We start from the raw sequence: 6000 nt of genomic DNA on the forward strand, positions 1-6000 counted from the left end.
GAAGCGGATCCGGCCAGTCGCAACACAGGGATCGCCTGATGTTTGAATACACAGGGCGCGACGATCCAATGCGCGCCACCAAGGACAATCTCTCCGTCGACGCCATCGACAAAAGGATCCGGGTCCTCATCAAAATCCCACGTGAACTCCACGTTCACGTATGCAACAAAGACATCCACACGGAGGGATCCGGAACCGCGGTACGTCGTCTTGACTGGTTTATTGTTTTTCTTCAAACTTTTTTGTCTAAGTGTTAACTTTGCATTTAGCTCGAGGCGCTTGAGGAAAGCGAACTCGGAACTCTCCTCCGAGTCCCATCCACCGGCAACGCAGATCCGGAAGCCGCATCAGAGGCGGAAGCTCCTGAAGCTCCACGTCCTGCGAAGAGGAAGAAGCCAACCCCTTCCAGCCCTCATGCGAAACGCCCCCGCGAAGCACTCAGCATTGCGGCCACCCGGAAAGCGGAGGCGGAAAAGAAGGGCCTCTCGCTGATTAATACCAGCAACAAGGGGCAGCCTGCCATCCAGCATTTCTTCAAGCCTTCCGGGTAAGCGTCTATTTCCAAGATCCAAGTTCTGGTTTTATGCTAAAACTCATACTTATGCTTTTATGTCATTTCTGAAGCTCCGGAAGCCAGCCCCCCAAGGCCCCAAGGGTCCTCAAGAAGAAAGCCAAGCCATCTCCGGCTTCATTTCCCATTACTCCTGAGGTTGAAGTTCCGCCCAAGGCTTCCTCCGCCACCAAGCCGGATCCAAAGGATATCATCGACATTGATGACCTTCCTGAAGATCCCGTTCATCATGGCGATTCCGCCAAGGGGACCTCGTCACCAATTCCTCCGCCAGATCAGCCAAGCTCCGCTTTCGCGGGGCCCACTGAAGGAGAACAGGAGCAAAAGGCTAAGCTCCTCCAAGTTACCAATGCGATCCGAGTCAACCTCCAACCAACTCCGTCCCTCCAAAAACTTACCCTTGCAGAACGTCACGCGGAAGTTTCCGCCATGCTGAACAAGGTATGGGGAAAACCGGACGAGGAGGTGCGTGAACTCGCCGAACTGGAGAGCGACTTGAAGGATTTTTTCGCCAAGCACAAGGAAGTGCGGCAGGTAATACTAGCCCCCAAGCATTGGGTGATATAGTTCCGTGCAACGTGTATTATCCGATGCTTTCCCAGAATGTACTTTAGACGGAATTTTAAAAAAAAATTATACCTACTGAATTCCTCGCTAGCCCCCAGGATTTTTAAATATCCGGCTAACTCCCTGCTGCTTCACAGACCACGCGGAAATTGTGAAAGATCGAGATGTCGCCTAGAGGGGGGGGGTGAATAGGCAATTACAAACTCTTGCGGATTTGTCTTGTATGAATGCGGAATTAAACTATCGTTTAGTTTACAAGCACAAACCCTAAATATGCTAAGCTCAACTAAGTGTAACAATAGCAACTAGAGCTAAGCAAGATAGGCACAAGATATATGTAGCACAAGTGATAGCAAGATATATGTACTTCAAGCACGATGGCTATCACAAGGAAAGAGAGCTCGGGTATAGAAATAACCGAGTCACGCGGAGACGAGGATGTATTCCCGTGTTCCCTTGCTTTGCAACAAGGTACGTCACGTTTGGAGGAGTGGAGGTCCCACGAAGGATTCCCCGCGCCACGAAGGCTCACCCTATTCTCCGAACCACACCCACGAAGGATAATTGCCCTTTCCTTATGGTTAGCTTTTCCTCCGCTCCGGAGATGGCAAGCTCCACAACCACTTCACAAGCTCCACGAAGGAGAAGCCCGGGCCTCTTCACAATCTTCTTGAAGAGATCACCGGAGCACCAATCACCAAGCCAACTAGGAGGTCACCCTCCAAGAGTAACAAGCTCACGGTCTCTCACTCGAACAAATCGTGGTGGAGAGCTCAACACTATGCAATGATGCAAAGCAAGAACACCGGAGGTGTTCAAGTTCTTCACACTCAAATCCCACCAAAGCAACGAATGCTAGGATGAGATTGGAGAGGATGAACAAGGGGGAAAGTCAACCAAAGACTCCAAGATCTAGATCCCAAGAGATTCCCTCACTTAGAGAAGAATTGGTTTGGTGAAAGTGTAGATCTAGATCTCCTCTCTCAAATCCTCAAATATGAGCAAGAATCATGGGGGGGAACAAGAGAGAGAGCAACTTCTTCAAATGCAACAATGGAGGTGAGAGAAAGGGAAGAAGTACTGAGCCCAAGGTGGAAGAAGGGCTATTTATAGCCCAAGAGCAAATATAACCGTTGGGGAAAAGTTGGGCTGAGTCAGCCGTCGAGGAGGCCGGTCAACCGGGCCTGGGACCGGGCCGTCCGGTTCAGAGACCAGTCGGCAAGACCGGCCACAGACCGGACATCCGGTCCATGAACCCGGTCGACCGGGCTAGTGACCGGACCAAGCTGAAAAGCTTATCGGATAGTGCCCGGATGGCACCGGTCCAGGGGCCGGTTTGAACCGGGCCATCCGGTCGCACGGCCGGTCACACCGGCTAGAAACCGGCCGCAGAAATCATGTTATACAAAAACTGTGATAACTTTTGTGTCCGGACCCCGATTGACATGAAACCAATTTTGTTGGAAAGATAACGACGAATAGAACCCCAACAAAAACTGGAAATATGGAGACTCCTCACAGAACATTTTAGATGATTTTAGAGAGGGAGTCTCCCACCGTCAAGAAACGGTAAAGACGTCCAAACTCGAAAACGCAATAGAAGACGCATGCGGATTCCGTTTTCGATGAACTTGGGCTTGTTGTAAAGCTAGCAACAAGCTCAAGAACCTCACACAGAGAAACACCAAGAAGCAATAGGGATATGCAAAGTATGCAAAGGATTGAGCTCTCTAAGACGATGCGATCAAGTTACCCAACCGAAAGCCCCTCTTGATAGTGCGGCTATTTATCCTATAATCCGGTCTCCCAACAACCACCTTGAGACCGGTAAAAGGAAAACCTAGCAAGGCCATACCTTTGCCTTGCGCATCCCGCTTGATCTTGATGATAGCTCTTCAAGCTCCACTCAAGCCGGAATGCCTCACTTGATCATCATCGCTTCGTGAAGACTCACAAATGCTCCCCCATACACCATGATGGGAAAGCTCTATTGATGCACATCTTCACATGTCCATTATCACCAAATGGACGGAAAGCTTCAAGCATGTGATCCACTTGAGATGCTCATCTTGAACTTGCCCGACTTAACCTTGTACCTTCTCATACTCTCATAAGATAGAGCATGGCTAATATTGAGTTCCACATAAGAACTCCATCTTCATTTCTTCTTCTTGATCATATCACATATGTATCTTCAAACCGATGATCTTGATGCCAATACACAAGGTATACCTTTATCTTCATGGCATCCATACTTGAATCCAACACATGGAGAACAAGTAGTACCTATGGAATATTCCTTCATATAAACTCAATGAAAACATTAGTCCATAGGGGTTGTCATTAATTACCAAAACCACACATAGGGGCAATGTACCCTTACAAATTGCACGAAGATCTGCGCATTCACGTGCTAGAGCAGATCACGGAGATCGAGGGGCTGCGCCAGAACGCGGAAAACAGCCAAAAGGCTATCCAGCTGCTTGAGACCCACCTTAAAGGTACGATATCCGGGTCTTCACTTTTTGTACTGTCATAGTTCAGGATGCATAATGTGTGCAACTTTCTGCTTTCAGAAGAATCTGCCAAGCACTCCTCGTTTGATGAGCTTTCCGCCAAAGTCAAGGTGCTTGAGGCGGAGAACGAGTCCCTCAAAACCTTCATCCAAGAATCCTCAAGCAAGGAGACTGAGGCGAGGAAGGAGCTCTCCGAGAAGCATGCCCGCGACCTGGCGGAGCTGAATGAAAAACTGGAGAGAAGCCAGGGCCGCGTGATTTCCACAATTGCCAAGAACAAAGTTCTGGAAGCGGAGGCGGAAGCCATTGACAAACTTATCTTCCGTAAGCATTTTTCCGTATCGTTGCTCCAACTAACTTGTATGAGTCCTCGCTAGCGGAACTGAATCTCTTTCTTCCACAGCAAGCCTTGGCTTTGAATGGTCAAAAGAGTCAAACCTTACGAGGGCGGAGGCATACGATGAAGCGCGGATATCAATTGACGCGTTATTTGAAGCCTGTCGCGGAATCGCCACAGCTCTGTCTCTGAAGAAGGCCAAAACCACAGTCATCGATACGATGACCAAACTTATGAAGCTGGTGCCGGATTTCATCAAGGACTGGCAGGAGTCTTCAGCACGCGGAGTCGCTTCCCTAATCCTGGCCACCTGCAAGGCTCACTTCCCCTCGCTCAACCTGGCGAATGTTGCACGCGGAGCCCCCAAGGGTTCCAATATGGATGCCCTCCTCGCGGAAACCGAAGGCTATGAACAGCTGTTTGTCAGGCGAGTGGATCACTCGTTCTGGTATAACAAGCACGATCTGCCCGAAGGATTTTCCGATGCAGAGGAAGAAGCGGGTGAGCCGGAGTATTACGGGGAAGGATCCGGGTCAAGCGGCGAGCATTCCGGAGGAAACTCTGGTGACGACTCCGAAGCCGGATCTGGTGACAGCGACGACGGCTCCTCCTACCAGCAATCAGAAGAGGAGGACTCCGAGTAGAGTTCCTGTTTTAAACAATGAAACAAGTTGCATCATTTTGGCCCCAGAGTGGGTTTGTAATGAGACTTAAATTATTAAGTAGCTAGGAACGAAACGATTATGCATGGGGCGGAAACACTTATCCTGCTATCCGTTAATGTTATGTGCATGTTTCGTTTTATGTCGGAAAGCAAGTGCTGACTTCATTGTTTTCCGGCTTGCCCGCTTGACCTTCCGCGAGCCGGAAGACCTTAGCCGGAAACGCTCGCCGGCGGCGACGAAGCCCAATGGCAATCCGTCAATAACCGCGGAAACAAGCCCCCAGGCGTAGGTGCCGGAAATTGCTACTAGGAATCCACGAGTTCGCAACAGACAACAACTTAATCAGAAAACTTAAGCTTACGTCCTGAAGGACGATTTTTGAAAATCACAACCTTTGTACACGCCTAGGCGGAAAAATCCAGCTCTGCGGTTTTAGTCGGAAAACATACACGATCTAAAATGAACAAGTAAAGGAGGTAAAAGACTCAAAGAGTGAACCATAAGCTTTATTTCATTGATCATGTATAACTATTACAGAGTTTGTAACTCGGAAAGTATATGCTAAGTGTAGAAAGGACGTAGCTGTGCGATGTTCCAAGGGCGATCTGTTTCATCGTAAATGTCATCCGGATCTTCACGCTTGCGTTTCCGGTGCCAGTTAGCAGGTCTATCCCGCAGCTCGCGGAAATCAACAAGGTAGTACGACCCGTTATGGAGCACTTTGCTAACGACGAAGGGTCCTTCCCATGGAGTCTGCAGCTTATGGTCTTTCACCTGTCGAAGGCGGAGGACCAGGTCTCCTGCCATAAAGGAGCGATTCCGAACTCGACGGCTGTGATAGCGTCGGAGCTTCTGCTGGTAGATGGCGGAGCGCTGGTCAGCCAGGTTCCGAGCTTCCTCAATCAGGTCCACAGATAGCTGTCTGGCCTCATCAGCTGTTTCTTCATTGTAGGCGGAAACTCGCGGTGAATCGTGGATGATGTCGGAGGGGAGCACGGCTTCGGACCCGTATACCAGGAAAAAAGGGGTAAACCCTGTTGATCTGTTAGGGGTAGTTCGTAAACTCCACAAAACAGCTTCCAGCTCGTCAGCCCAAGCTCCAGCTGCTCGTCGCAGTGGTTCTTCAAGGCGCGGCTTAATTCCTGATAATATTAGACCGTTAGCCCTTTCAACCTGACCGTTAGATTGTGGATGAGCCACAGATGCAAGGTCCAGTCGAATCCCCATTGTGTCACAATAATCCCTCAACTCTCCTTGGGCGAAGTTTGTGACATTATCTGTGATTATGCTGTGCGGGATGCCGAATCTCATCACGAGGCTGCAGACGAATTTTAGTGCCGTGGC

The sequence above is a fragment of the Lolium perenne genome, chromosome 3, assembly GCF_019359855.2.
Source record: "Lolium perenne isolate Kyuss_39 chromosome 3, Kyuss_2.0, whole genome shotgun sequence".
In the NCBI taxonomy this organism is placed as follows: Eukaryota; Viridiplantae; Streptophyta; class Magnoliopsida; order Poales; family Poaceae; genus Lolium; species Lolium perenne.